Source organism: Oratosquilla oratoria, chromosome 40 (genome assembly GCF_046742065.1).
Source record: "Oratosquilla oratoria isolate Oo_2021 chromosome 40, ASM4674206v1, whole genome shotgun sequence".
In the NCBI taxonomy this organism is placed as follows: Eukaryota; Metazoa; Arthropoda; class Malacostraca; order Stomatopoda; family Squillidae; genus Oratosquilla; species Oratosquilla oratoria.
The window spans coordinates 34,118,343-34,128,342 of record NC_134816.1 but is presented as its reverse complement, the minus strand read 5'-3'; the positions used below and the strand labels follow the sequence as shown (position 1 = coordinate 34,128,342).

General features: G+C 37.2%; 1 protein-coding gene across 1 annotated transcript in view; it reads right to left on the bottom strand.

Annotated features, from left to right (window-relative positions):
* LOC143020773 (uncharacterized) overlaps nucleotides 1-10,000 on the bottom strand; it is a 226,851-nt gene that overhangs the window by 216,238 nt on the left and 613 nt on the right. The window lies entirely within an intron of this gene.

Here is a 10,000-nt window from a genome sequence, read left to right as displayed (position 1 = left end):
CAAATAATTACAACAAGAACATTTATTTTTATAGTGAGTGATGTTAATATATAGTCTAAAAACACTGTAGAGGAGGAAGACAGTTTACAAGAGCACAGTGATGAATTGGACGTTAAGTCACAGAAAGAAAGTAGACGAAACGTAAAGCCTACGGGATTTGTGCGCCATTGTTCACAAAACGTGAATGTGAACAGAATTGTTTATAATAAAAAGGATTACAAAGGCAAAGCATACCGACAGGAGACCTTTTGGTCCATAACTAGGTCGTATGCGAAAAAAAATAATTATAAATAAATAAATAAATATATGATAATATAAATAATGAATAAAATAAAAGCATAGGTACAGTTATATAGTAATCAAACAGGTAAATAGCAAATAATAATAAACAGACAAATGATAACAAAGCAAATAAACAAATGATATAAAATAAATGGCAGGCATTACAGCATTTTACTTAGGTGTTTATCTAAATGATTCTTGATTAAGGAGCAATGGTGACGGAAGAGACACAGGAGCTGTGGGATTGTACTGACAACGTCCAACACCCCAACCCAACATCGACCCAAGCTAAGCTAAGGAAAGACACCACCAAAACCTGACGAATCATAATACGTCACCTTATAGGGGCTGGTCGTCTGGGGTCAGGTTGAGGACTGAGACTGGTGTCTTCCGCCTTCCAACATCGATTCCCTTTTCAGGAGCGGCGTGACGGTAAGGTGTTGGTGGGAGGGGTGTGGGCACGGGTCTTAATCTTCTTTGGAATCAATTTAATGAGATATGGCAGGTTGAATTCCCGCCTGGAAGCCGAATGTTATCATATCATTCTACACCCACGCGCGCGGACGCGCACACACACACACACACACACACACACACACACACACACACACACACACACACACACACACACACACACACACACACACACACACACCTCGTGGCGCTGTGGTTAGAGTTCTCGCCTGCCACTACGGCGGTCCGGGTCCAAATCTCACCCAGGGCTGAAATAATTTCAATTTCGCTGCAATGCGGGGTGTTACTCCAACTTCCGTGGGCGGGGAGTTGGGTGTGTGTGTGCGTGTAAGGTCACAGTATTACCCATAGTTCGGTCATACGAGCTCTGAGCTCTCATCCGGGAGGTTAATAACTGTTGATCATAAGTCCAACACGTGATCCAAGACCATGGTGAAATGCTAATCACACACACACGCACGCACGCACACACACACACACACACACACACACACACACACACACACACACACACACACAAACACAAAATACTATTCAAGAATTTAAGAACAAACTTGATGCTGAAAAATGCAAAGACGGGTCACTACGAGCATAGCTCCCTTCCCGTATAATACAACTAGGTAAATACACAAAAGCACTCATAAACACAAAAATGCACGCACACAAAATATACACACACATACACACACACACACACACATACACACACACGCACACACACACACACACGCACACACACACACACACACACAAACACACTCACACTCGCACACACACACACACATATACACACACGTACACTCACACACACAAGCACGCACACACACGAACACACACACATACACACACACACACACACACACACACACACACACACATACACACACACACACATAGACAAGTGAATGTTCATATATACATATATATGCCAAATTTCCACAACAGCACATGAAAATCATATGTATTGTAAGCCACTGGGAAATTTACAAACATCCTCCAAACGTTTTAATCTGTTGAGATATCTTCAGTGAATACGGATTTGTCAAAATTGTAACAAAAAAAAAAAAAAAAAGAGAGAGAGAAAGTAAGAAGCTATGGTGGAAACAAAATGTGATCATTCTTGATAAGATCCCAGGTCATGGACAAGAGCCATTCCATGATCTCCACATCCTGATTTATTAATCAACATATTAATAACAGAATAATCTATCTTGTACAACCCAAAACCTCAATTTACATTGCAATTATGCGTTTATTTAATACAGCATGATTAAATACTACGTCAGAAAAATTACCACAATATAAATGTCAGCTTAAGATTATACATTTGAGGTTTTTGTCTTTTTATGAAAAATTTGATGAATTATCATTTATACTCATATTGACTAAGGTCATTGTCTACTTTCTTTCCTTCATTCTCTATTTCCCTCCCTCTCTTTCTCTCTCTCCCTCGTGCTTTCTCTCTCTCTGTCTTTCTCTCTCTTCCTCGTGCTTTCTCTCTCTCTGTCTTTATCTCTCTTTCTCTTTTTTCTCTTGTTTGTTATTTTTGTTGGTTACCTGAAAATACATACATGCTTACACACATACATATGCATGTGCATATACATGTACATATACATATACATATACAAATACATATACATATACATATACATATACATATACATATACATATACATATACATATACATATATACATATACATATACATATGCATATACATATACATGTATATGTATATATATGTATGTATATATATATATATATATATATATATATATATATATATATACTATTCAAATTACCCGCACGTTGCTGCGGGCAAATGATGATCATTTTAATTTTGATAGAATTTGTGGAGAAAAGTTACACGTATCAATATAACTCAATGTAATAGGTAACAAAAATAAAATGTTAGAAAGTAAGAAAAAAAATCAATTTGAGGAGGGAGACGACCTTTGGAAATAGAATATACTTATCCAACTAGCCTGGGTTATGGTGAATATATATTGTTTTGGGGGATTTCGTGAACAAACAGACAGACAGACAGAGGCTACTACTTTATTATAGTAGATACAAATGAAAGATAGTTATACAAATACCTTGGGTTATAAGGTTTCAGAATGTATATGGTCATAGGAGTCTATCTGCAAAAACCTAGGAGCAGTTAGTGAATAATCCCTTACCTAACCATACCCCACCTAACTTTAACCCAAGTACCTGGAGTGATAGAGTATCAGAATATATATGGTTATCGGGCTCTATCTCCAAAACCCTAGGAGCTGTTCGTGAACAAACAAACAAACAAAAACAGACAAACAAACAAAAGATAGTTATCCAAGTACTTTGGGTTATAAGGTTTTGGAATATATATGATTATAGGTGTCTATCTGCAGAAACCTAGAAGGAGTTCATGAATAATCCCTAATCTAACCATACCCCACCTAACTTTAACCCTTAACCCTAACCAAAATATATATATTTTTTGGAAATGAAATATAGTTACCCGAGTACCTGGTGTGATAGGGTATCAGAATATATATGGTCTATCTCCAAAACCTTAAGAGTTCGTAATCAGACATATAAATAAACAAACAGACAGACAGACAAATAATAGTTATCCAAATACCTTGGGTTACTAGGCTTCAGAATATGTATGGTTATAGGGGTCTATCTGCAAAAAAAAATTGGAGGAGTTCGTGAATAAACCCTAGCCTAATCATACCCCACCTAAATTTAACCGTTAACCCTAACCAAAATATTTTTAAACCAAATATAGTTATCAAAGTACCTGGAGTGATGTGGTATCAGAATATATATGGTTATGGTGGTCTATCTCCAAAACCCTAGGAGGAGTTCGTTAACGAACAAACAAACAGATAGACAGACAAACAGAAGCAACTACTTTATTATAGTATATATATATATATATATATATATATGTATATATATATATATATATATATATATATGACGTAAGTGGAGTAGGAAGCACAGTAGTCTTAGTCCGTGTTTATTCCTGACTAGTTTCGCAGGTATGTTTTTTTTATTCCTTTGAAAAAGCATACCTGCGAAACTAGTGAGGAATAAACTCGGACTAAGACTCCTGTGTTTCGTAATCCACTTACGTCAACCTGTCAGAATGTCTCAATATGTGTGTGTGTGTGTGTGTGTGTGTGTGTGTGTGTGTGTGTGTGTGTGTGTGTGTGTGTGTGTGTGTGTGTGTGTTTGTTTGTGTGTGTGTGTTTGTTTGTGTGTGTGTGTGTGTGTGTGTGTGTGTGTGTGTGTGTGTGTGTGTGTGTGTGTGTGTGTGTGTGTGTGTGTGTGTGTGTGTGTGTGTGTGTGTGTGTGTGTGTGTGTGTTTAATCTCTATGGGAGAAATATATTAGGCGCTCAATAATCGTTGCCAGTCGCTGCGTGGCTGCGGCATTTCTAGTCATTTAAACCCACTGAAACAATTATATAAATCCATACATTAATATTAATATAAATATATGCAAATATACATGCATACATATATATATATATACATATTATATATATATATATACATATATATATATACATATTATATATATATATATAAATATATATATATACATATATATATATATATATATATGTATATATATATATATATGTATATATATATATATATATATATGTATATACCAAAAGACGTTGTTCTCTTTACGAGTAAGGTTCCTAGGGAAGACCCGCTCTCATTCCCTCTTTGATCCCTCCTTTATCGTAGCTCACTGTTGAAAAAGGACCATCCCCAATTTCCCACCCACTACCTGGATCAGAAGTAATGAAACAAGGCACAGCATGTCTAGAATAGAGACCGACAGCCGATGCTGGTTTACCCACTCAGCTTCACTAAATGGCGACCTTCCATTGTTGTCCATTCACGAGAAATTAGAGAAGACAAGAAATCCCATCGCGCAGTGTTATTTTGTCATTCATTCACAACCATTTTCTATTCATACCTATTTTTGACCTCTCTCTTCCCTGCTCAATAGACATTCCTGTTGTACCCAAGACACCTTCTGTCCAGCTATTTTATTCTAGGTCTTCCCTTCAAGTTCATTCTATCCTCTTCTAGTTTACACTCACGTTTTGGTAGTCTTCGTTCACTCATTTTTCCATATACCAAAACAGTCCTTGTATTCTCTCATAGATCCTATCTGTCAGTTTCCTTTCTATAACCACTGCTCCACCTCACCTCTTCATTTCTCACTCTACCCATCCTCGTAAACTTCACCTTACTTCATAAACCTTTAACCTCAAACACAACTCATGGGGCAGTTGGTAGAATTCCTGGCTGCCACATCGGCGGCCCGGATTCGAATCCCGCCTAGGACTGAAATTATTTCAATATCGTTCCGTTGCGAGTTGTTACTTCAACTCTCTTGGGCGGGAGTTGGGTGTGTGTGTGCGTGTAAGTTCACAGTATTACCCATAGATCGGTCATATATGACCTCTGAGCTCTTTTTCGCGAGGGAAATAGCTGTCGACCACGAGTCCAACACGTGATCCAAGACCATGGTGAATCACACTTAAACTTCACGTTTTCGACCCCCTTAAATTCCAAGTCTACGCTCCATATAGTGTCTTAAGTACAATCAATCTATTATATAGTCTTCTCTTTGAGTATAATTCTAGATATCTATTCCTTATGACACTTTTCAGTCTACTAAGATATTCACTTGCTTTCATGACTTAGAAATATAAGTTGCATAATAATAACTGTTGCCACGAGTCTCACTGGACACCCGCAACCCCACAGTAACCTACAACGATCCTCAGACACCCCAAACCTCTCTAGGAAGAAGCATTGAGTGTTGTCTGTGTTTTATTAGCTTGGGACTTTGTAACCGGTTGCCACCTCTCATGTAAAAAGATGTATGATATATAATTGAACTTAATAGTTGTATATCATGAGTCCATTTCAGACACCGTGTGCCAACCCTCAGGGCTGCACCTCATTATAGAGGTGAAGGAGTTGACGTGTTTTTAAAATGGGCAGCTCTCTTGTCTATTTTGCAGGACAAGCACAAGTAGGTGCCCATTATTGGTCCTAAGTGTATGTATGTATATATATATATATATATATATATATATATATATATATATATATATATATATATATATATATACATATATATATATATATATACATATATATATATATGTACATATATATATATATATATGTGTGTGTGTGTATATATGTATATATATATATGTATGTATATATATATATGTATGTATATATATGTATGTATATATATATATGTATATATATGTATATATATATATATATATATATATGTATATATATGAGTGGCAGGGTGGTGAGATAAACACCGAGAACCGTTGAAGTTTTATTAACTGACGTTTCGCTCTTAACAGAGCTTCTTCAGAGTGTACAAACATAATCGGGAAATCAACAGTTATATATCTTACATCATTCCGCGTTCCTTCCTTAACCCACCCCCTCCCTCCCTCTCGTACCCTTCAGCTCCTGTAAGATCATCCAGCCGGACATTTTGGACAGCTTAATAAAACAATCACGATGGTTACAGCAGGGCATTATTAAGCTGTCCAAAATGTCCGGCTGGATGATCTTACAGGAGCTGAAGGGTACGAGAGGGAGGGAGGGGGTGGGTTAAGGAAGCAACGCGGAATGATGTAAGATATATAACTGTTGATTTCCCGATTATGTTTGTACACTCTGAAGAAGCTCTGTTAAGAGTGAAACGTCAGTTAATAAAACTTCAACGGTTCTCGGTGTTTATCTCACCACCCTGCCACTCATTTTGTCGTCCATTCCTCAACATATATATATATATATATTTGGATGATGGAGAACATAAACACAGGGGAAGGCTCGGAACCCTAAACACTCTAACGTTTCGTTCGCGTAGAACTTCTTCAGAGAGTGTATGTAGAACTGCAATTGAAGTTTATGTACTAAATCTAATTATCTTTTCGGACACTTGGGAAAGGTCGTTTTTCTGGCGTGCTTTAGAATTAAAATACTAGTTTCTTTAGCTAAATTGATAAACCCTCCTCGATGATTCGATGAATTATTAGTTGAAATATATGCTGATTCAACAATTCTTCTAGTGAATTTATCAAAACCTTTATGTAGCACTTCAGCTTCTCTCCAGTTTGGTAAATGATCGAATTTTTCCGCATGAACTACTAAAGAATTAGATGTCCTATGTGCTTTTATGTCGTTTTTATGTTCATAAATTCTTTTTTCTAATCCTCTTGACGATTCGCCAAAATAAGCCATTGAGCAACTATTGCACGGGATTTTGTATACGACGCTGTTTTCGGAATTGGTTCTCTTTTCAGAAGTCTTTATTAAATCACCTATCCTCTTGTTAGTTATTTTAGCTATGTTCATACCTGATTTTGTTAAATATTTGTCTATTATTGGTGACGTTTCTGAGCCAGGTACTGATATAAAATTTGTATTATTTTTATCATTTCTCTCTTTCTTTCCGCGATTGTAAATATTTACTGGAGAGAAGCTGAAGTGCTACATAAAGGTTTTGATAAATTCACTAGAAGAATTATTGAATCAGCATATATTTCAACTAATAATTCATCGAATCATCGAGGAGGGTTTATCAATTTAGCTAAAGAAACTAGTATTTTAATTCTAAAGCACGCCAGAAAAACGACCTTTCCCAAGTGTCCGAAAAGATAATTAGATTTAGTACATAAACTTCAATTGCAGTTCTACATACACTCTCTGAAGAAGTTCTACGCGAACGAAACGTTAGAGTGTTTAGGGTTCCGAGCCTTCCCCTGTGTTTATGTTCTCCATCATCCAAATAATTTGTCTAAAATACTTATCAATATATATATATATATATATATATATATATATATATATATATATATATATATATATGCAATAAAAACACAAAGAACGTGTGTACACAAATGCGGGAGTAACCACCAGGAAAAAACAAACTAACAAAGCAGAGCGCTTTCGTATAATTGCATCTTCAGTGTAATTATACGAACGCGCTTTGCTTCTTTAGTTTATTTGTCCTGGTGACTTACGCATATATATATATATATATATATATATATATATATATATATATAAATATATATATATATATATACATATATATATCTGTGTGTGTGTGTGTGTGTGTGTGTGTGTGTGTGTGTGTGTGTGTGTGTGTGTGTGTGTGTGTGTGTGTGTGTGTGTGTGTGTGTGTGTGTGTGTGTGTGTGTGTGTGTGTGTGTGTGTACGCGTGCGCGCGTGTGTGTGTCTGCCCACGCTCCTAATATTGGGCCTGGCAGGCAGAAGCATGGCTGATGAGGACGAGTGTGAGGATGATATATTGAACCTGAAGGGCGATATGAGGCGTGGGAGGAAAGGTTTGAATCAAGATAACTTTAACATTTGACCGAATTCTCCCGAGAAGGAGCGTCTGTGATCTGAAACAAATCGCAGTGGAGCATCTGGACAGGGATAAGATCGAGGAATATGAAGTCGAGAGGGTATCGGCCGTTCTCGTAGGTACTTTCCTCCCCGGCTTGCTTGTGCCGAATAAAAAACTCTCCTTCGCTCGTTAGAACAAAGTCTATCAATTACTGGGCTTGGTTAAGTAAGATACTCAGAAGGTGTTTAACCCAACGTCCAGTTTTTTCTACTTTATCCTCCTCCTGATTGATTACAATAATCTAACATTAACCAAAAGAAAAACTCTAGATAATACCAACGATGGGGATATTAAAAGCATTATCTGGCGTGAGAACATACATACATACATATACCAAAGGCTTTTTCCCCCTTACACGGGAGGTAGCCAAAAAACAAAGGCATAGAAACCACTCCCACCCATTCCATCCTCTACATACTCCACTCCCCTCTATCCTCTTCCTTCCCTCTTATCTTGGCACCTTCTGGATGACAGGTCACCCCTGCATCTTGTCTACTGCCCTGGGTCAGAAGCAGTGTTGCAAGGCATAGAAGATTCACAGGAAAGCCGCTTCATTAAATCGGCGACCAAAACATATGAATTTGGAATAACATATTCTTGAAAGGGTTTAGTTATACAGGGTCAAGTATGGTCTTACCTGTGAGAAAGTTCCATGCGAAGCAGTTTGAAACTGTGACGAAAAGAATCTTCTTGTAGTTCCACTAACGTCAGTGGTCCTCTAATACAACCAAACCAATTATTTCTCCAATAAGCACTGAGTCATATAATATCAAAGGTTCTTAGAACTATTAGTTTTCTGCATCGTTCTGGTTATAAACACGGCTATATAGTTTCGTAATCAAGTATTCTGTTCTCTATTTCTTTTTACATAAAGTCGATGAAGGAATAGACACAATTTGGATTTCCAGAATTATAGGTCGTTCAACACTTGGGGTATTTTCTTCGATAAAGGTCAATGCGAAAGTTTATTCTCAAGAGGACCTGGGGGGATTGTGACCTTGGGTCAAACCATAATTCGGTGGACGGTTAAAGAACGGATCTCATCACATTGACCTGTTCGTCCGGATCCGACACCAAAGAACGTCTCAAGGCTACGTGACGTCACTGTAACCTTTTCGAGGTCATTGAAAAAAAAGGGTGACCTTTGTAGTCTTAAACTATGGTTTTAGTTTGAATACGAACGAAAGTAAGTCAGTGGTTTGTTCATTTGTGGGAAATGTCGCCCTAATTTTGGGTCCCCACTTGGAGTTGCATTATCAAACAATCTCCCCAAAATTATGGGATGGAATCCTTGGTTCCAATTTGTCTATTTTTCTTATTCAATACATTTCTACGGTTCACATCTCAGAGCAAAGTTGCCTTTAAACACACACAATAGGTAATAGTGTTCACTAAATTGAATATTATCATAATTTTCATATTGTAAGAGAAAGTTTGGGTTCCTTAATTCAGAAAAGTTTAGTAAAATAATTTCCCTTCTCTGTGTCCATGTAGATAGTCTAGATTTTCTTTTGTTCTTCAACAAGACTACGGAAAAAAATCAGCTCAATCAGATCCCTCTCGAGTGAAGGAGAACTCCAATGTAGAGGTCACCCTTCCTTCGAGTGTCACCTCAAAGAGCAAATCCTCCAGTAGCCTGTTCTATAAGGGTCCCCCTCGACTCGAGTATGACCTCACACAATCCCCATCCCTTCCCTCATCACAACCACCCGTCCCTCTTTATCCAAGACAAGAGCTCCCGGTATATTGATGGTCATCTATTTCAC